This window comes from Haliotis cracherodii, unplaced genomic scaffold (genome assembly GCF_022045235.1).
Source record: "Haliotis cracherodii isolate W230 unplaced genomic scaffold, xgHalCrac1.p SCAF_7, whole genome shotgun sequence".
NCBI lineage: Eukaryota > Metazoa > Mollusca > Gastropoda > Lepetellida > Haliotidae > Haliotis > Haliotis cracherodii.
This window is the reverse complement of record NW_027266330.1, coordinates 12,924,046-12,947,904: the sequence shown is the minus strand read 5'-3', so window position 1 is coordinate 12,947,904 and position 23,859 is coordinate 12,924,046. Positions and strand designations below refer to the sequence as shown.

The 23,859-nt window shown below is 40.9% G+C and overlaps 1 pseudogene; it reads right to left on the bottom strand.

The window, feature by feature from the left end:
* Positions 1 to 13,658: 13,658 nt before the first annotated feature.
* On the bottom strand, positions 13,659 to 19,288 carry LOC139447626 (thioredoxin reductase-like selenoprotein T1b; annotated as a pseudogene).
* Positions 19,289 to 23,859: the final 4,571 nt, after the last annotated feature.

Genomic DNA, 23,859 nt, shown 5'->3' with positions numbered 1-23,859 from the left:
CTTTGGTCCTGTGTACGAAATAACAAACACTGATACCACAGTGTATACGTGTATGGAATACGACTCCCACATACATTAATACATGTATTAAATCTCATGTACGTGTAGATCGACTGCACTACCTGAATATTTTCATTTAATTAAAGCGCGCATGTTGGGAATACATCACTTCTTTGCAAATAACAACACACTGATTGGCCCGTGAAATATAATGTCCGTCGCACATAGCAGGGTATCTAACCATGCAATGTCTCCAGGAGTTGTGCAAACCGGAAACAATGGTTGGATACATTGGGAAGCATGTCATGCGTTTTCATTCACTAAATAAACGACATGAGACAAGTGGTATAAACTGTATATAACAACAACGAAACAAGACATGATATTGAAATATGCATCTGTGTGTTTCTATGTGCAAAAGTACTATTTGCAGAGGGGTAAAACTGCGAATAATCACTGGATAATCCGCGGGTAAGTTACGAATCATCCACGGATTTATAGGATTATCACGTCGTCAAGGCGTGGCGGGCCATCTCAATTGATGCAGATCTCTGACGTTTACCACTTCGGTGAAAACCACGGGCATGGGTTTGGTGCTGACAAACCTAGAAACATATTCAGGGAGAACTGAGATTCGAACCCAGAATCACAGGTTTCTGGTGTGCCCAAGGGACGCAACTCTGCACAGCGAATCGCGGCGCCTTGGACGACTGGGCCACCCCTGCTCCCGCCTTCCACTTGAAAGAACCCATAAATTCTGCCTTAAGTTGATTAAGACTACCCACCTGGGCTAGAACAGACACAACACTTTCCCGTATTGGTGTTCTTCCCATCATACCTTTCATCATTAGGAGAAAGACGCTATAGTACCGAACGTTTTACACTCAGTGAACCGTCTGGGGCCACGCATGAACTTTTGAAAACGTCTGTCTTTCAGTACTACTTATGAAAAAGTATACAGAATATGACACGATAAAAGAACATTATTTTTGTTCCATAACCAAATTTACATTGTATTCTTCAAAGCCTACGTTACAAATATCTCGTCAGTTCGAATAAAATTAAATCCTATTTGCTTCGAAGATTCACCATTTAAAAAGAATAGGGGCGAATGTAAATTTTTTCAGCTATATGTTATTTTGTATAATTAATACAAGAACACAATTATATAGAATACACTTTATTATTTAGTATCATTCTCCCGGACGCTCCCTGCCATTGCCCGGACGCCCCCGGGCGTTATTTAGTAGGACCGGAAAGTCTGTTTGGAAGGATTGTGAACTGTCCCGTCATCTGTACAGCTAAACAGGTCGTGTTTTTTTTATGCTAGTCTCCTGTACAACTGGGGTCATCATGACTATTATGTACGTAGATAATACTTTCATCTTCGTTGATGATACTGGGGGCACGGGTGACCCAGTCGTCTAAGGCGCCGCAATTCGCTGTGCAGAGTTGCGTCCCTTGGGCACGCCTGATTATGTTTCTAGGTTTGTCAGCACCAAACCCGTAGGTTTCACCAAAGCGGTATACGTCTAATAGCTGCATCACTTCGGGCTTTCCGATTTATAGTGCTAGCTCACTGAGATACCATGTCGCAGTTTAACATAATTACCCCACTCAGACACAGTATACTGACTCCGAGCCGACCACTACTTGTTTTAGCCCCTTAATGCCGAGCGCCAGACAGGGTAACAACAAGCTGGGGTCGGGGATCGAAACCTGGACCTTCCTCTCTCGGGAAGCATGTTGGTTGTTTAGTCTCATTTGGACTTTTCCGTATTTTTACGACATATTGAAATACGGCCTACAGAGTTTTCATGATATTGTCATTTTCCGTGTAATGTTTTCATATTGGACACACGTCCACTGTTGTCCTGTGTCACTATTGAAACCTTGTTTATAAATCCCCATCCACTATAGTGAGTGAGTGAGTGAGTGAGTGAGTATGGTTTTACGCAGCTTTAAGCAATATTCCAGCAATATCACGACGGGGGACACCAAAAATGGGCTTCACACATTGTACCCATGTTGGGAATCGAACCCGGGTCTTCGGCGTGACGAGCTAACGCTTGAACCACTAGGCCACCCCACCGCCCCCCATCCACTATAGATATGGCTGTAGAAATGTTTACTGTTTAACTTACAATGTATATAATTTATAAATACAAATACATTTTACCGCCACAAAATTATACTCTATAATATTTTCTGTTAATGTTTCCAAATTAAAACAATAAAAATTGAAATTTACATCTCTGAATCCAAAGGCATGTATACGTGCCGTGCATGTATGCCCTACCTGACATATAAACTTAGGAAATTGTCATGTAGGCCTACAGTCCAAATGAGAGCGATGAATTGCAAAATAACTCGAAATCCAGAAAATTGTATGAAACATCAATACGGTACTTGACCATGAATACCCTGTACCCAACAAAATCTGAATTTTGTTTATTTTAATACCCATGACGGATGAAGTTCTTTAAGAAACTATCATGTAATTTTGTATAGAAATGTGTACATGAAACGTAGGGGGACAAACAGTGGAAAGCACAGCGCAAGCACGCATGCACTGCACGTTCTGTGGTAGGGGAAATGACAGAGCGTTAGAGGGGCCGTCTCATGATAATGTCAGTCGCAATCTGACTCGCTCATGCCATAGATCTCGTCGTCGGAACTGCTGGTGCCTGAACCGACTGCCACTATTATATGTTGGACTGTTGCTGGCCGCAGTCTATCTCGTGACCAATAACGTGTCTCTATCTCGTCAACGACTGTGGCCACACAACGCCTCCATGTTTCTACTGTTACCCGACCAAGGGATTCCTTTACGAGTTGTTCAACGTCTCGTAATTTGAACGTTGTGTTCGATCGTCCAACGTCACCCTTGACGATGCCCCATACCAACTCGATTGGGTTCAGGTCGCAGTGATTAGGTGGCAGTCGTAAGACAGCGTGACCCTGACCCTTGATGTAACTGTCAACTTTATACACGGGGTCAGGTTTCATAGTTTTGATGATTTCATAGAGCTGTGGTTTCGTCGCTCGAGAAGGAAAGGTAATGTTCCTCCGTTGCAGCCAAGTAACCATATCTCCTTTACGGTTATTAGAGGTTGGTCTTGCTTTCTGGATCCTGCACACTATCATACGGTGCATTGTCCATGACAATGAGAGACTTGGTAGGCAAAGCAGGGATTAATTTATCTTTCACCCACTCCAGAATTACATTGCCGTTCATTTCTGTGTGGTAGTCCCTGTTGTCTTTGGCCTTGGCTCTAAAGACGAGGTCACAGTCTGGGAGAAAACCCTGACTAGCAGAACCAGCATGGAGAACTATGAGTCTTTCACCCTTTCCCATTGGTAACTTTCTACCAGACTCCTTACAGTCACCACTGGGTACCCACTGACTGCTGGCTGCATTTACCCATGTCTCATCTAAGAAGACGGGCTCATATCCTTCTTCACGTTTCTGCTTGATGGTACGAAGGTAATGATTTCGGAGACGAACAATGTCAGACCGTTCACACAACACAGTCCTATTTTCTCCAGTTATTTTTTTTGTATTTGTAACCAAATGTATGCAACAGCTGCAATAGTTTGTACTTTGTAACACGTAAATCATGGTCAGTTTCAAGATGTTTCTTCAAAATTCTTAGGGACAGGTACTTATTTTCTGAGTGCAGTTTAACAATTGCACGTCTGACTTGATCCCTCTGAAAACTGTCTAATTTATCAACCTTGCGTGGTTTTGACATGTTCCCAACCTCCTTGGCCTGACTATTTGTATCTCGTCGACTAATAACATTTTTAAGTTTCTGAGGGGACATACCAAGAGCTTTTGAAGCTCGTTTCAAGAATTTATTAATTGCATAAAAAGGCTTTGCTCTTTCTGCTTCACTTCTAAAGAAATCATACACATTCAACATCAAATGTTTAACATCTGCTGAGTAGCGCATCTTGTCATTGAATGAACACGATCACTGTGTAGCACGTGCAGACCCTGCTTGCGCTGTTCCTTCCACGGTTTGTCCCCCTACGTGTCATGTACACATTTCTATACAAAATTACATGATAGTTTCTTAAAGAACTTCATCCGTCATGGGTCTTAAAATCAACAAAATTCAGATTTTGTTGGGTACAGGGTATTCATGGTCAAGTACCATATTGATGTTTCATACACTTTTCTGGATTTCGAGTTATTTTGCAATTCATCGTTCTCATTTGGCGTCAAACGGACTGAACACTGTTCAACTTTTGGATAAAGCCCAGAAATGGTCAACCTTAATTCTATAAAAGATCTAAATATGTCAAAGTCATCAATACTGGCCTAACAAGGCAGAAAGTTTTCTGAAAGTAATTGTAAGAGATATGCTGGCTGGTATACTTTTGGATATACATGAGCCGGAAATGACACATTCCGTCAATTTTCAAACTTTATCACGTTTCCATGGAAACTGTCCGAAACACAACTTTGGGTAATATCTAAATAGTAACCGGCACGAGTGCTCAGTGTGATCAATAAGTGTATGGCTTTTGGTTTGGTTTGTTGTTTAACGCCGCACTCAGCAATATTCCAGCGACATGACGGCGACGGCGGACAGTAAATACCCGAGTCTGGACCAGACAATCAAATGATTACTATCATGAGCATCGATCCACGCAATTGGGATCGATGACCAGCCGACCAGCCGACCAGCCGACCCCGTTTGACGCCTTTTACGACAAGCATGGGTTCCTGAAGACCTGTTACACCCCGGATCTTCACGGGGAGACAAGCATGGGTTCCTGAAGACCTGTTACACCCCGGATCTTCACGGGGAGACAAGCATGGGTTCCTGAAGACCTGTTACACCCCGGATCTTCACGGGGAGACAAGCATGGGTTCCTGAGGACCTGTTACACCCCGGATCTTCACGGGGAGACAAGCATGGGTTCCTGAGGACCTGTTACACCCCGGATCTTCACGGGGAGACAAGCATGGGTTCCTGAAGACCTGTTACACCCCGGATCTTCACGGGGAGACAAGCATGGGTTCCTGAAGACCTGTTACACCCCGGATCTTCACGGGGAGACAAGCATGGGTTCCTGAAGACCTGTTACACCCCGGATCTTCACGAGGCAATAAGTGTATAGAAAATATATTTTATAGACGGACGGACGGACAAACTGACATACTGATGACTACATATATCCACCCGTCGTCTTATGTCGGTTGTGTGTGGGGATAAAAATCAAGTCTAACATGTTTTCTATAAGTGAAATAATGATCATCTTGATCAACATGACCATCATCAACAACATCGTCATCTCAAAGTTTATGTTTTTGCTGTGGCTAATGCCGACAAAATGTGCAGTGAACCTCGAGACCTGTGAAGATCTGGAATAGAATAGGTCTTCAGCAACCCATGCTTGCCCTAAAAGGCGACTATTCTTGTCGTAGGAGGCGACGATAGGGTGGTCAGGCTCGCTGACTTGGTTGAAGCATGTCATCGTATCCCAGTTGTGTGGATCGATGCTCATGATCTCAATCGCTGGATTGTCTGGTCCAGACGCGATAATGTACAGACCGTCGTTATGCAACTGAATGATAGCTGCCCGTAGCCCTCATTTTCAAGAAGAATTTAAATAAAAGCCTTTCCATGTTCATAAGAAATCTCTGCCAAAAGCCGAGTCGATTGTCCGATCTTTGCTATATCATGAGCATGTGTTTTCTGAATCTCTATCATATAGTGATGCGACCAGGTGAAACATAGAAACATAATCGGGGCGAACCGGGATTCAAACCCACAATTATAGGTTTCTGGCCTGCCCAAGGGACGCAACTCTGCACGCGGCGCCTCAGACGACTGGCCACGAGTTGGTCACGAATGCCGAATAGCGACTCGTGTCCCTCTTGTGGCCATTTTTGCGACCGGGTTCCGTCTAAGCGCAAACGGGCATAACTAAAACACCTAAATGCAACATAGAAACGTTCTTTGGATGTCTTTAAATTCTTTTGGAAATAGAACTATAAGGTAAAAATATTGCTTATTGTGGAATAATTATAATGTAATTATTCTTGAATCCAGCCTGCGATTTATGAGTAAGCATATTTACTACCATCCAAGTTCTCATTCCACCCTCAAAATAAGATGTAAAAACCTTTCCCAAAGTAATTAACAGAGATACCACGGTAATTATTCAGGTACCATTCCTATATTCCACCAGTGTAGTAAACGATGTAGACTAATGTGCGTCCCTGCTAGTGATTATAGATCAAGTTATTGCCCGATTATTTGATGATTCGCCCCAGAACTCAGAATAACAACACGGGATGGCTCGCTGACTCGGTAGACACATGTCATCGCATCCCAACTGCGTAGATCGATGCTCATGATGTCAATCACTGGATTGTCTAGGTTAGACTCATTTATTTACAGACCGCCGTCATATAGCTACAATATTGCTGAGTGTGGCGTTAAACAACAAACAAACAATACGGTAAACTACGGTTATAACGAACTCAAATGGACCACTAATTTAAGTTCGTTATAAGCATACATACAACATCTATACAGCAAATGGCGGGGACCAAAAATTAAGTTCGTAATATCCGTCCGTTCGTTAAAAGCATGTTCGTTATAAACGTATTTTACTGTATGTGGAAATAACATAGTAGATTCTTTAATATATTCTGTTAGGAGACCATCTGCACCTGTGGATTTACGATCTCTCAAGACATTAACATTTAATAAAAGTGTGGACAAACTTAGACATGTTTTCAATAATATTTTACATAGTTATTTAACAATATATAAAGTAAACATACGTGTGCTTGATGCGCCGCCATCGACCATTTCTTTCGCCGTGTGTTTTCGACATGGGGTTTGGGATACACAAGGCATTCGTCCTATCGTTCAGGACACACGGACAGTATTCAACGAACAAGGAAAAGATAAACATTTAAGTGACCGGGAAAAATGTACATATACGCTGTGGCGAACACGATCATGCTGTTTGTATTGTTGCTTAATCTTGTAAACGGATTAGATAACATTCGTGACTTCCTGCAGTGTACCAAACTGGCTAGGGGATGTGGTGTGGGGCTTTCAGAAATCACTCACGACACACGGGTGCAACCGGTGGTGCAGGACTCGCTCATCTTTTCGCGGACACCTGGTCGCATCACTATATGATAGCGATTCAGAAAACACATGCTCATGATATAGCAAAGATCGGACAATCGACTCGGCTTTTGGCAGAGATTTGTATGAACATGGAAAGGCTTTTATTTAAATTCTTCTTGAAGATGAAGGCTACGGGCAGCTATCATTCAGTTACATAACGTCGGTCTGTAAATTGTCGCGTCTGGACCAGACAATCCATCGATTGACATCATGAGCATCGATCCACACAATTGGGATACGATAACATGCATCAACCAAGTCAGCGAGCCTGACCACCCGATCGTCGCCTCCTACGACAAGCATAGGGCAAGCAGTGGGTGCTGAAGACCACATGTGTCGCCCACACGTGTATAACAAACCTGGTACAAGTGCAAGGCACCTGAACATCTCGACACTGTTGTGATGAAAACCTACAGCTGCACTTTGTTCCCGAACGTCATCTCTCATCACAATGCCAGACTGCCAATAGCAGCATTCCTACACGCTTATGGGCGAGTACGATTTAAGCCGCTTTTAGCAATATTCCAGCAATATCACGGTTGGGGGACACCAGAAATGGGCTTCACACGTTGTACCCATGTGAGGAATCGAACCCGGGTTTTCGGCGTACACTCTTATGGGACTAGTGATAACGTGTAAATGAGTTACTTCTCACACTAAACAACTGGCCTGCATTTGTTTCTTGATGACTACATGACCGCTCTGAGGCACTGTCGTGATGTCAAGGAACCTTAACACTTGCCAAAGACTACATTTGCTACTAATCGCACTGGCCCAGAGCTCGTGATAAGCTGTGCATTTGCAAAAAATACCCAATACATGTAAATAAATTGAAATATGCAGACGAATCAAATACTAACGTATCAAATATGCCACAAAAACTATGGATACGCAATTGAAACAAATCTAATACGTATATTACAAATTTTAGTTAAAGAGACCGATATACTCGATTCCAACTGAAGAGCACATTGTGCCCAGTCAATGTATCTTAAACAGCTGACAGTTTTAAATCCTTTACAGGGATGTCAAAATACCAAAATGTCAAGTAAAAGATGGGTAAAAATATCTGAATACCCTCTAAGAACTGGGGATACCATATGACAATCAAACCCCTTGGGTAAAATACCCCCAAACCCAAAAGCTTATCAAGAGCTCTGCTGACCTTCACGCCTCACTGCTTGATGCGGACTCGTACCACCGTTCACATGGTGCAGGCAGCTGATTAACAATCAGGGCATATTATAAGGGTGCAACGATATTCCGATGCATCGCGATACTTGACCCACGATACGATATACGATAAACGTATGCCTATTTATCGATACGCCACGATACGGAACGCAAATCTCAAGAACAGCGTTTTCTCGCTATTGTGCCTTTCACTAAACCGCTAACTTGGTTATAGCGCGGTAACGCATGGCTCCAAAAAACGTACTTACATTTTTAATAAGCTCAGGTTTTACACCGACAGATGTTTTTCCCCATGTCAAAAAACATTATCAGCTTATCCCCGCAAGCTAACAATGGAAATATCTGTCAGCAAATCCGAACTGAAGCACGCAATTCAATACCATTATCATACTATCTTGTTATTAAAACGTGTTCATTGTATATCTGGACTTGTGTTTGTAATATATTTTAATAGTATTTTTTCAAAATTTCATTTAATATTGTTTTCATTAAGTTATATGAAATCGTGTGTGAAGAGATACAAACCACAGTGAGATTACCGCTTTTGACGCATTGAAACGAACTTCAGTTGCTATTGAATGGATACATATATTAAAAATGCCATACTTTGACTCGTTAAAAGTCGTATTTGTGGCAATTTGGCTAATATATATATCGCAATCGAAATACATGTAGCACGGGAAGTCCCTAGGGAAGTCCCTAGGGGGACTGGTCAAAATTGTTCCATACGTAAACATATCCTGCAACAGCAATCATCAGTTCCAAAATGCTACACTTGTGGTTCTTATAATTTTAAATATATATATTAATAATAAAAGCTGCAACTAAGGTAATACGCTATTGGAATATATTATTCTTGATAAAACAATAATTTCAGATACAATTTCTTCGACCATTGCATCAAAATTCTTTGACGTTGTATCACTGGTGGAGCACATTAATTATTTTCTGGTGTTTGAACTTTGAATTGTTTTTAAGGAAAGTTAGAGAAAGTTCCACTTTGAAGCTGAACAACTTCAGTAGTCTTGTTATTATAAAACAATTTTGACTATCATTGCGTACCGAGATACGTATCGTATCGTGACCAGAATATCGAGATGCGTATCGTATCGTGACCTTCCTGTATCGTTGCAGCCCTAGCATATTAGGCTTAAAAAAATATAAGAAATGGTTCTCAGACAATGATTTTTGAAAATGTAGTGCGGGTGGGCCGTGTGTTTTGTTTGCTTGTTCAAACTAGTACGTAACCAAATAAACAGTCGTGTACCATCAACCTTTTTTCCCCGAAATGGAAATAAAAACGAAAACGGGCCCAGACTTTCTGATAATGCAGGATGTGCCTGAGAATCAAGACTATTTTCTTTCTTTAGCCTTATACTTCACAAAACTGGACAAGTACAGCATGCAAATCAACATGATATCAAAACAGAAAAATCAAGACTAAGCCACACTGTAAATCACAAATTTTATTTACATATATTTCACAAGAGGGGGAAATGAAATATTACATCAGAATATCTAGGTCATATAACAACAAAAGCATGGAATGATGGCTGACAAGAGTGAAGGTCCCTAGTCCCCAGAGACTGGGGGGACGAACCCCCTCCCCACTATCCCCTACAGTTACACACAGCAAGATACTGGAGGGGTCTTGTTGCTTAGTTGTGTTGCTTCTGAACATACAGGTTGACTGGTAAGTCTTCCATTCCATATACCACATTGATAACTGCATCCACGCTAATCCAGGGTATGTTATTGCCATGATATTACAATAAGTATCCAAACAAATGCACCACCATACACTTAAGCCATGTTTTGAGTCTGGTTTGATTGTAACGATACCAAAAATGTCCTTTTTAATTTGACTGTTCGTTCAAGTGGCGATATGACAATTGTTTGGTTCTAATACATTTCAGAGTAGGGGTAACTGGGCCCAGCTTTCTACTCAGGAATGACATCAATTCCAGCTAAAGAACATTCATAGCAAATGGACCAAGGGTAACAATACCCCGGATGATCAAGGATACTTACAACGAGGTTATGTATTGCCAACAACCCGATATGCGATAGGGAAGTTACTTGAAGGATATTAGAAAGTATGTTCTTTTTACTGCTTATAGTCATACTCCAATAATGTCCAGCAGGGGGAAAATGGGTTTAACACATTGTACCCATACTGGGAATCAAACCCGAGCCTTCAGTGTGATAAACAAACGCTTTAACCACTAGGCAACCCACCAACCCAAAATGTGTTCAGCGAATGTCAATGACGTCCCAACTGTCTATCATGATGTGCTGGACAAACCAGTGGAGCAGGAGGTCAGCCTGGAATCATAGCTGTACATCATACTTAAACATATGGACGTGCAATTTGTGCATATATCATAGTGAGTGAGTTGGGTTTAACGCTGCTTTTAACAGTATTCCAGTTATATCGCGGCATGTCAGTTTAATGTGGGAGGAAAGCCTGAAGTGATGCAGGTGTTAGACGTTTACCACTTTGGTGAAACCCACGAGCACGGGTATGGTGCTGACAAACATAGAAACATAATTGGGGCAAACAGGGATTGGAACCCACAATCATAGGATTCTGGCGTGCCCAAGGGACGCAACTCTGCAAAGCAAATCACAGCACCCTAGACAGCTGGGGCACCTGTGCCCCCTGCATATATCATAGACATAGCCATTGACATGATGATAATTGATAATCTTTGTGATATTTAACGTGAGTTTTAAAGGCCATGACAAAAGCTGAAAATGGCACCAGTAAGTTTGTTCATAAAACAGGGATGACACCAGAATATACAACCTGTGATACACATGTAAATTAAACCAGTATATAACATTACAACGAACAACATGATTACGATGTCATTTTTTCTGGATATAGTACCAAACTCCTTAAATGTCAATCCTCTTACATACAAATCTCCTCAAAAATACAAATTTTGATTTCTTTGATTGTGCAGGTTGTGCACCCCCATGGCGAACATTTGGATCCAAGAAAAAGGAATAGACACCCAACATTAGTGCAGTCTATTTAAAAAAAAACACTATCAAAATATTATTCTTGAGTAATAGAATCAAAATCTGAATACAATGCATACATCATTTCCTCATGCCAGCATGCTAAATGCCACAGGATCAATCTCAAAGAACTTTCAAACATGATTAACAGAAACTGAATACAATTCCCTTGCTTTTTACCCCTCTGCATACCTGTAAGAACATATGTCTGAATGTCTTTTAATATGATTTATTAGGGCTGACCTAAACATGGAATATTCATAAGAATATTCCTTCAAAAGGATCAATATATTTAATTGTCACACTAATTTAAACAAAAAGATTTCCTTGAAGACATATTTGCCAAATATATATCAACTGACAGGGTAACAAACAGCGTGTGTTGGTAACGGGAGAGTGAGTGAGTGAGTGAGTTGGGGCTTACTCCACTTTGAACAGTACTGTATTTCCTCTAATAGGCGCCCAGTGTTCTATTTATTTTGGACAAGCCTTTGACCTGGCATCAATTAGAGGCCCGGCTTCTATTAATACCCCCATTTCACTAAAAGGGATCATTAATTGTATCAATTGATCGACCTGGCGTCTATTAGAGGCCCGGCTTCTATTTTTTGCACTAAACAATTGTCCCAGCTTCTATTAGAGTACCGACGTCTAATAGAGGATCAACGGTATTTCGTTGTCTCTGCAGGCTTATTCTGGGGGGAAAGCCCGAACTTGTTGGCACTTATTACTCTGCTGAAAGCAAGGATCATTGGCAGAATGATGGTAAACAAACGGCCATAACCAGTGCCACTGTGGAATTCACACTCGCGACCAGCAAATCCTTCATAACTAAAACAAGATGTATTTCAATGACAATTTTCTAATGTTATACAATGACAAAGATTAATAACAGATTCAAAATCGGCATGGAGTCTAATTCCTTCAACTGATCACTCACTCACTCAACTACGGTTACTTTGTACATCACAGCATGTTTCAGTCAACATAGTGATACAGAATTTTCAAGTACATTACAGCCCCATCAAACATGATAAACATCAATCCTGTAACAGCATTGACGTGCTAGCAGCCTGCCATTTTATACATGCCAACATTCAACAAACACATCCATTACTAAGGGTGAAACGATACACCGATATTCCGATGCATCGCGATACTTGACCCACGATACGATATACGATAAACGTGGGCCCATTTATCGATACGCCACGATACGGAACGCAAATCTCAAGTACATCGTTTCCTCGCTATTGTGCCTTTCAATAAACCGCAAACTTGGTTATAGCGCGCGGTAACGCATGGCTCCCAAAAACGTACTTACATTTTTAATAAGCTCAGGTTTTACACCGACAGATGTTTTTCCCCATCTCATTAAACATTATCAGCTGATGCCCGCAAGCACATAACAATGGAAATACAAGTCAGCAAGTCCGAACTGAAGTACGCAATTCAATACCATTATTATACTATCTTGTTATTAAAACGTGTTCATTATATATCTGGACTTGTGTTTGTAGTATATTTTATTAATTTTACTCAAAATTTCATTTAATATTGTTTTCATTAAGTTAGGTGAAATCGTGTGTGAAGAGATACAGCAACCACGGTCAGATTACCGCTTTTGACGCATTGAAACGAACTTTAGTTGCTAGAGAATGGATACATATATGAAAAAAGGCCCTACTTTGACTCGTCAAAAGTCACATTTGTGGCAATTTGGCTAATATATGTCAACATAACGTTTTCGCAATCGAAATACATGTAGCACGGGAAGTCCCTAGGGTGACTGGTCAAATTGTTCCATACGTAAAAATATCCTGCAACAGCAATCACCAGTACCAAAATGCTACACTTGTGGTTCTTATAATTTTAAATATATATATAGTAAAAGCTGCAACTAAGGTAACACGATATTGAAAATATTATTCCTGATAAAACAAAACATTCAGATACAATTTCTTCGACCATTGCATCAAAATTCTTTGACGTTGTATCACTAGTGGAGCACATTAATTATTTTCTGGTGTTTGAACTTTGAATTGTTTTTAAAGAAAGTTAGAGAAAGTTCCACTTTGAAGCTGAACAACTTCAGTAGTCTTGTTATTATAAAATAATTTTGACTGTTCCAAAATCATGAAAGGTTCAAACTTGACATGCATTAAGTCTTGTTTTTTATCATTGCGTATCGAGATACGTATCGTATCGTGACCAGAATATCGAGATGCGTATCGTATCGTGACCTTCCTGTATCGTTGCAGCCCTATCCATTACATCATAAGACAAGTTCTTTCTGTATGACAAGAATACTTGACATAATTGCATAATTCACCATAAATTATTACATAAAACAGTTACCTCTTGAACAAATTTCTAGCGCTGATTTCTAACCATGAATGGATTTCTTCTTGTCTGAACTAATAGACAGAAAGAAGCCTTGTAGCCAACAGTTGCAATTCTTGCCAGCTGAGCAACAGTAACTTCAGAGGAAATTGGATGACGGCTGTACTCTGACAGGGATCCGGTCCAAGTCAGCACGGGTGGCTTTGAACTTGAACCTTCATGAGTTCAGGACAGCAGCACGCCAACTTGCTTCCAGTCAAAGTGGGCTCATCTGCAACAGTGAGGGAGTGAGTGAGTGGGTGGGGGGAGTGAGTGAGTGAGTGCTTGAGTCAGTGGGCTGATGGGTGAGTTGGTGGGTGAGAGAGTGAGTGGGGGAGTGAGTGGGTGAATGAGTGGATGGATGGGTGAGTTTCTGGGTGAGTGAGTGAGTTGGTTGAGTGAGTGGGGGAGTGAGTGAGTGAGTGGGCTTCACCACATATTAAAATATGTGGGGAATCGAACCTGAGTATTTTGCTATTACAAGCGAATGATTTAACCTCTAGACTACCCCACCGCCACTACAGTCAGTGAGTGAGTTGGGTGTAATGTCACATTTCACAGTGTTTCAGATCTATCATGGCATGTATGTCTGCTGTTTAACAGTATTATTCCAGCAGTATGATGGCAGTTTGTGAGAAATAAAACAAAATCGGGTCTGGACCAGATTATTCACTGATTGACATCATGAGCATCAAACTACAAAATTGGGATACAATGACATGAATCAGCCAAGTCAGCAAGTCTGACCACCTGCCCTGTAAGTCGCCTTTTACGACAAGCATGGAATGTGAAGAAAAATTCTAACCCGGATCTTCACGAGTCCAGACAGTGAGTGAGTTAAGTTTAATGCTGCCCCGCACAAAATTTCAGTTCTATCATGTTATGGCACTGTCAGCTTCGTGTGTAAGGAGTGGACTTATTTCATGACAAGACTCAATATGTAACAGTTGATCGATGTCAGTATTCGGGACAATTACCTGGATGTGTTGTACACAACAACCATACCGCTCTGACTGTCCTAAGTCTATGCTAAGGTATGAGTGACAAATACACACAACTGTATGCCTATAAGTACAACAGCAAAACCAGTGAAAACTGATGATACCAAAATGTTTCGATGTTATCACAACAGTTACCTCCCTTACAAGCACCAAAGGTAAAGATATGCAAGTTAGTGTTGGGAATCAGTTCAGATTTCAAAATTGACAACGGGAAACAATATGTTGTACCTAACCTTAGTCTTTTCTATCAATATATACATTGGCTAATTTTACAATCCCTACTGCTGGAGTAATTCTATCACGAGAATGAATGTGTTAACATGCTAGTAGGGGTACTTACCTGGCAAATATCAGACGTGTTAGACAAGGCCCAGGTCTACTGTACTTGCTGGTTGTTGCTCAGTCTCATGTGATTGTCAATCATTTGAAACATCTCAGAGGGGGATGGTATACGTCCTGTCTCCAGTTTCGACCAGACAGGCACATCTGCACCAGCAACAGAAACATGTATTACCAACTTGTTATTCTGAGCGAGTGAGTTGGGTTTAACGCTGCTTTTAACGTTATTCCTGTTATATCACGGCATGTCAGCTTAATGTGGGAGGAATGCTCGAAGTGATACAGGTCTCAGACGTTTACCACTTCGGTGAAACCCACGAGCACGGGTATGGGGCTGACAAACCTAGAAACATAATCGGGGCGAACCAAGATTCGAATCCAAAATCAGAGGTTTCTGGCGTGCCCAAGAGTAGCAACTCTGCACAGCAAATTGCGACGCCTTAGATGACTGGAACACCCATGCCCCGTGTTATTCTGAACAATGGGAGGAGGTGGGTCTCTAATGTCTGCAATGCCTCCCTTATAGTAATTGCATTTCAGTTCAGCTAAAGAAAATAAAAAATGTATTCTGGACATGTCACTTGGAATCCTCCTTCTTCATCACATTTGTTTTCAATAAAAAAGATCAGAAAAGTCCTACTGCCCTCCTCAATTTTGAACATATCGATTAAGTACTACCTTGTACCGGACATGAAAACCTGGCGTGATGCAGGTTATTAGGGCAGAGTGTTGACAAAAAAATGTTTTGCGATACAGGTTTCTTTGTTTGTTGTTTAACGCCGCACACAACATTTTTTCAGCAATGTAACGGTGGTCTGTAAATAATCAAGCCTGGACCACACAATCCAGTGATATCTGTACAGGGATACACATTGCAATATACAGTAAACTATGGTCATAACGAACTCAAAGGGGCCCCTTATTTTACTTAGCCATAAGCGTAGTTCACTATTGTTTGTTTGTTTGTCTATTGTTTAACGCCGCACTCAGCAATATTCCATCTATATGATGGCTGTCTGTAAATAATCAAGCCTGGACCAGACAATGCAGTGATTAATACCATGAGCATCGATCCACGCATTTGGGACTGATGACATGTATAAACCAAGTCAGCGAGCCTGACCACCCGATCCCGTAAGTCCCCTTTTACGACAAGCTTGGTCACCTATTTACGGCAAGTGTGGGTTGCTGAAGACCAATTCTACCCCGTATCTTCACGGGTCCATATCTGTCAGGTCGTTACACATGTTATAAGCATGTTTGTTATATAAATGTAGTTTACTGTATCGTGAGTCAAAGTGTTTCACAGTGATTGACACTCTTTGTACATGCAGATCCTATGTTTTACACACTGAAGTAAATATCACTCAGCATGGTCAGTTGCTGCCATTTTGTAGTCATGGATGCAGGGGAGATAATAATGTTAGGGAAAAATCGCTTCCGCTTTTTCTCTGTTTTTCAATCCAGTTCACAAACATCATTTGTGAATTATTTTTGGTTTGGTTTGATGTTTTACGTCGCACTCAGCAATATTCCAGCTTTATGACAGTGGTCTGTACATAATCGAGTCTGGACCAGACAATCCAGTGGTTGATATCATGTGCATGACCACCCAATTCTGTTGGTCGCCTCTTACGACAAGCATAGTCGCCTTTTACTGCGTGAATGGGATGCTGAAGACCTATTCTACTCCGGATCTTCACGGGTACATTTGTGAATGAATTTCTTTGTAGAGGTTACGTTAGACGATACACACATTTTAACCCAACATACCAGAATATGTATTGTTTAAAAAGCATATTGCAGTTAACTGATATACCTTGGAATCCTACAGGCCTTGGGCATGGTGTGACAACAATTATGATCATTCTTATATTGTTACCAGCCACCTGGAACATTGACATAACTATAACTGCACACAAACAATAGAACGACATCTATTAGTACTGCAAGGGAATCAGACAAACATGACATTCCAACTCACCATTGAAAGAAACTTCAAAAGCCCCTGTAGAAATGAGTTGCCCTTCTACAGCATTGCTAATGAAAAACACCATGAGGCAGGCATATATCTGCAATAGAATGGGAGCAATATATATACCAGGCTGAATATTTCAATAAGTGGGGGGGAGCATACACCGATGCAAAAATCCACTTCCTGATCATGCTGATACACTGATTGATCGCAGTCACACACAAAGTAAATGCTATGTATTACAAGTGTTTTCTCCTGAAGATATCAAGAAGACAAATCATCTCATTCACTTACAGGCTAAAAGACAACTTTATCTTAAAAACAAGCCATCATCTGACTGTGAGTATTTACAATTTCTGTGTGACGTCACACCCCACGTTATAGTGCAAGTATTTGTGATAGAGAATGTATGATGTCCGAAAACCTATGCTGATGAAATTTCTGATCGAAAACAGGACAATCAGAGACGGTTGTCCGGATTTGCGATCATATTTTTCGGGAGTTTTTTTTTTAATCTTTGATTATATTTTTACGCGGATGATGATTTTTTATGAGGACTAGTGTTTTAAAAAACGTGATTTTCCGCGTTTCCGCGGAGATTTCACATCCCTGCAAAGAGTCATATTTTCACAGGAAAATACCTATCCAATGGTGGGAAAAAAAGAAAGAAAAAAAAGGAGCAATTCAATATATATTTTAGTTTTCTGCTTCACTGCAGGTCGGCTGGTATGACAAAATAAAAAAGGTTTATGTGGGAGGAGAGTCTGCCACACAGCTGTTGCTTTTAGCCATGGCTAGCCTGAGGAATCAAGCTGGAATCCTGTGAATCCTATCAAGTTCAGGAACAAAAAGTCTTGTTTAACTCCCATGTTAAATATATGTCATGTCAACTTCTGTGGGTCCTTGAAAAGAAAATATTTTTTGTGTCCAACATGCTATCAGCGGGATGAAAATAGAGAGAGCAAATTCTGATTTTTACATTGTGTATGAAAATACAGAAGCTGCTTTCCAGACTACTTTTTTTCGTAAGATTCATTACCTAAAGGCCAAATGTCTCACCTTATTTTCCGTTGCCCATCTGTAGGCAGCAGGGGTTTCAATGTTGAGGAGAGGGAAAGGATTGTATCCAGAGACAACAAGACCAATGAGGACAAGTTTAAAGATAGAAAAGAACTGAGCAAGCATAGCCTTGACAGGTGGCGGAGGGTAATTGTCGCCAACAACCGTCAGACTAGGGAATCGGTCGTGAAGTGCTTGAGCATACTGGTCAAACACTTTCCGGTACCCTCAGGAATAACTGCAACACAAAGGTTATACATGAATAAACAGATTACAAAGCGTAAATATAAAAGAGGTGCGATATATGAATGGGAATTAAATAAAAGAATGCTTGTATTTGACAAATATTCTATAACACGAACAACAACTCATTGTAGATTCAATGTAAAGAACACTGAGGCAACACACATCAATGCACATGACTATTTACTTATCAGAACTGAATGAATTTTCTAAAATGCAGTGTGTTATCTTCGAGAAATGTGACCAACGGCAGAGATCGTCAACACAAGAAAGTGTGGTACTGTATTCTAAAGGTGCTCCCAGACTTAAATACATTTGCAGAAACTGACACACAGAAATATACATGTCTTCTAAAAAAAGAATTTATAATAGAAAGGGACATATTTTAATGATGATTATTGACTGTGCCTATTATAGGTCATGCAAATATTTTGGCTATAGAATATGTTTGCCACGATCCAAGTGTTGAATTAAAATTGGGGCAGACAAAACATAACTACCCCTAGCATCCTAACTGTATTATGTACACAACAGAAGTAAATATGTAGATTCTCTATTATGTGGACGTGATTCTTCCCGATACTACTGCGTGGCAATGAGATTCTACAATATCACAACATAATCAAACACAAATATTCTATACTGCGCAACACGTTTGTCTTATCACGAAATGAAGCCATGTCTTGCACTGCATTGTCTACATCGCTCAGAACGCACATACCAGAACATAAATCTTATTGTGGGGCCCGCAAACTGCGCAAGTTTGGGGGCCTTGATGTCCTTGTGAGCATTTATATTAATTTCTTGTGACTGTGTCAAATCCTTCCAGGTAAAGAGCAAAAAACAAGCAGCCAATGCTGCAAACGACCACCCAGTGGTGATCGCCATTTTGTCGAGTTGCTCACTTCCGGTACAACTCGGTGAAATCCGTACTATTCCGGGGATGACGATTGTCGCGCGTGTTTCTCACCGCCCAACATCCCCGCGGTGAAAAGCCGCTGTTACTACAATTTAATTAGTAAACATATTAGCAACATATTTACTGGTTATAATGGGCCATTCATATTTATCAAAATACATGTGATTACATGTCTTTTTTATATCATGGGGAACATTCTCATAATTTTATACGGGTAAATACCTTATATATGCGTATGCTAAATGGTCAGTTATGGCCATATGACGCCATACTATTGTATTGTTTAGAACAATACCATCTGACGTCATTCATTGTTCATGACGTCAAATATTGATAACATTACGCATTCGTGACCAACTCGTGTTATTCCGGGATAAGCCGAATAACGACTCGTGCCCCTCTCGTGGCCATTGTTTTGACTGGGTTCCGTCTAAGCGTAAATCGGCATAGCTGAAGTACTGTCGGAAACTGCTTTTCTGGATTCATTTAATAAATACGAGTCATAGGATTATAAAAAGAGCATATATCAAAATAACGCAAATTGCCCTAATCTAGCCTGCCCTAACTGACACTGTGATTACCCTTAAAATGTACTTTTACAGGTAAAATGATGATCAACTTGGAAAATATTCGTAACCTGAGGTTATTACCTAACACCTGTCCCGAGGTGATGACCTTACACAGTCCCGTGCATTCTCCCTGGTGCAAATGTCACTGAGTTGGGGGTGGTCTCAAAATATTGCTGTTATTGTAGTTAATTGACATGCGTTGATAGGGTAGTAATTTAGGATATGTACTGCATTATATTTGCTTGGAAACATGATGGAATAGTTAAGAGCTAAGAAACGGGATGAGTATTGGAAGGTTGCGGTTTTGGAATCCAGAAGTATTTGTTGTTCTACAGATGGTTTCTTGAGGTAGCATCTATCACCGCTGATGACGTATATGAATCTGTACTTTTGAATGTTGTGTTATGTCTTGCCACGAACCCTTTACACTTAGCCAAGTTGGGCACAGCAGGGTTGAGCTCATAATGTTTGACTGGCGTACGGAAGACAACGTAACCGTGTTGTCCCGACAACACAAATTTGTTGTTCTCTACTGGTTTCTTATTCAGCCGAATTTTCTCCATGAGTTGAACTTTCGTTTCATATGGCCTGAAGTCGACAATGTCATATGTTCCTGTATACGCAGCCTTCAGACTTCATGGTTGGGGCGACAGTATCTGATTCCCGGACGTTATATTAACTGGCGTTATCCATGACAATGACACTGACGTTGTTTAAAATGGGCAATAGCTGAAGTTCTAACCAGTGTATGAACACATCACCTCCTATAATGTCCTTATGAAAATCACCAGTTTTCGTTTTCGCCTCGAAAACTAGCTCACATCCATCAATGAGCTCCATACCATGTGTTGCAGCGTGCAAAACAATGACACGATTACCTTTACCTGATGGTACCATGGGTGATTTTTGTCCATCTGTCGATAGCCACATGTAGTCAGTGGAACGATTCATCAAGGTAAATTATATGGGCGCCCTGACTGTGATAGTTATGAATGGTTCGGAGAATAATGTGACCTCATAGACAGGATGGAATATTTTCCATAGCCGCGCGCAGTGTATCGAAATCCCAACTCTTTCGAATCCCGGTTCGCCCCGATTATGTTTCTAGGTTTGTCAGCACCATACCCGTGCTCGTGGGTTTCACCGAAGTGGTAAACGTCTAAGACCTGCGTCACTTCGGCCTTTCCTCCCACATTAAGCTGACACGCCGCGATATAACTGGAATACTGTTAAAAGCGGCGTTAAACTCACTCTCTTCTCATAAAGCGCGTACACTATACCTCTAATCACTCTGTATCAACGCTGTCTAATATCCTTTTACGTCCCAGTTATTTTTTTGAGACCACTCCTATACCTGTTTTGTTTTCATATCATACCTTTAGACTTGATGGTATGAATTAAAAACCCCATGGCTTGGGCAGTTCGGTAATTCACCCTATCTAAATTAATAAATTGTTTCCCTCTATCTCTCTAAAGTGTAAAGAACATGTATACATTTCCCGGTACAGACTCCGCGTCGCGTACCAATGGTTATGGCTAAGCAAGTGTAATGTAACATGCATCATGGGAGCAATGTAAACACACAAAAAACGCAGCTTCATTTTGTCATTTAAGAAGATGCACATCTAGAATTTTCTCAAAATTATTTTTGTGTGTGGATTAGATGTTTTATGAAGACAACATTATTATCATTATAACGGAGTCACCTGCACATATTTCTATAGTCCGTTTCAGACTGCCACCATTAGACTTGGAATAAATGTGATCTTCCTGTTTTCGTTCGAATTTGTCTCATGTAAACTTTAGGAAAGAACTCCTTGTGACTGAAATACTTCAAACCACGGGTAGGGCAATCGGTAGTTACTCGATATTTCAATAACAACAGTCTGTGAAAAATTATATCCTTTTTTAACAGGCAAAAAGCAGTTTTCTAACATTTCCGCCAGTACTTTAAAAGTCAACCCGTTGCGCAATGATACACGTATATCCCGCGTACGTGAGACCGATTACTTCTTTCTGACGCACATTTTCCTCAGATCTGAAAAGTAACGCAGAGAATATTAAATTTCCTATCTGATGGTGTAAATTTTACTGCAAATATTAAACCGGTTTGAAATAAAGACACTGCTAAGCGTCGTCTGAGAATGTATTCTGCGGTGAAAAACAGCAAATTTCTCCCCTTTTTACCCTACACCTATAAAAGTACTGTTGTACGATTTTTGTTATAAAGCAGCTATACGGAAACTGTGAGCGAACAAATCAATTGGATTTTTATGCTTATGTATAACGTCACTCATTCCATACAAATAATACCCTGCCGTAAATGACGAAAACTGATTTTCCTCTATGTGCATCCCCCCTCTGTATCCGCCCATGTAACCTCTTTATGATATCATGTCATTCATCAATTCTGTGCTCTTCCCATCTCGCACAAACGTTACCTAAACATTGTAAGTTTTCCTGGAATGTGCGCATTAATATATATTACGTCAGAAGGTAACTAATGTCGGACAGTGACTTTAGCCAAAAGATCCAACAGAAACCCGTTTCTTATATAGTGGCGTAACTACATATATGAAAAATAACAATTGCCTACACGAACCTTTAGATTACAGTACCACAACTTCTCGTGAGGACGGTCTCCTCCTCCGTAGGTACATGTCTCAAAGATAAGCAACCAGTTTTAGTGAGAATCCGTTGGACGTGATCTCGTGACTTTCGGATTGTTAGCCGGACAGCTAACCGGCTGAGTTACGTCCACACCGTCAACCAGGGTGCAAATTTACCTGGTCATGCCTACAACCTTACGGAACTGAACGAAAAGAGTCGAATAGGTGACGGACCCTTACGAAGGTTACGGGTAGGCATGGTGTCTCGTGACTTTAGTCTATCGACACTTACGAATGATCCCGATGCCATTTGGCACACTCGTCCCATTCCGTAATCTACAAGATACCGAGTGGCGAGGAATGATCCGATATGGCGCGAACTGAAAACGGCTCCAGGCGTCAGACGTCAGACGTCGAAATCGCGAGTACACAGGAATGACGTGTTTTTTAATAATTCGTCGGGTGGATTTTGTGACAGAAAAGTGTGGTAGGGACGATGTGGATAATAGTAAGGAACGAGGGAGGCATGTGCATGGCTAGTGACGACACAACGGTGAGTTCGCTTTTGAATCAGTACTGAAAAAATGTAGCCGGTGAAAGTGGCTTGTGTGAATGTTCCAGGACAGTTTCCAGTAGCCAGATTTACCGAACCCTAATGATCGTGAAGGGATGATTGGACGTAAAGGGTATCCGAGGGCTAAGGACAGAATTCGGGTTATCTAATAGCCACTAAACGGGTACCTAACCCTAATGATCGAAAAGGGGTTATTGATCGTAAAGGGGATCCAAGGGCTAAGGATAGAGTTCGGGGTAACCTACCTTAACACTAGCTATATTTGGATGTGTTCAGCGCCAATATATTATCCCTAATAAACTACATTCTTGTGTACAACAATGAAACTTAATGCACCGAAAAAATAATATATGTATATTAGTTCCCATTTATAACCCTTTTAGCCCCTTGAATTACGCGAAAAACGAAATAAAAAATATATAAAAAATAAAAGTGCTTTCGTAAACAAGCGCTTGCTATAAAATGCGCCGCCGCAGGCTATATCTAGTAAACAAATATTCAAAACTCTCCACAGCGCGTATTCATTGACATTTCGTGTAGAGATGATAGATCACTGGGAGGAGCTTATGCACACTCGATGACCCCTGACGTCACATGGCATTGTTTCGCCGGTGTGACTGGCAGCAAAATACTACAAATTACGTCATAGGGTATTGTCACGTGTTTGAAAAGTTTGTGGTACTGTATTCTAAAGGTAGGTCCAAATTGTTTCTCCTTGCCTTTCGCGGCAATCCATCGGTCTGCCCGCTAGAGTAACTACCCTTTATCAAAGGGAAGCTACTCTAACCCTTGTCTAAGAGAC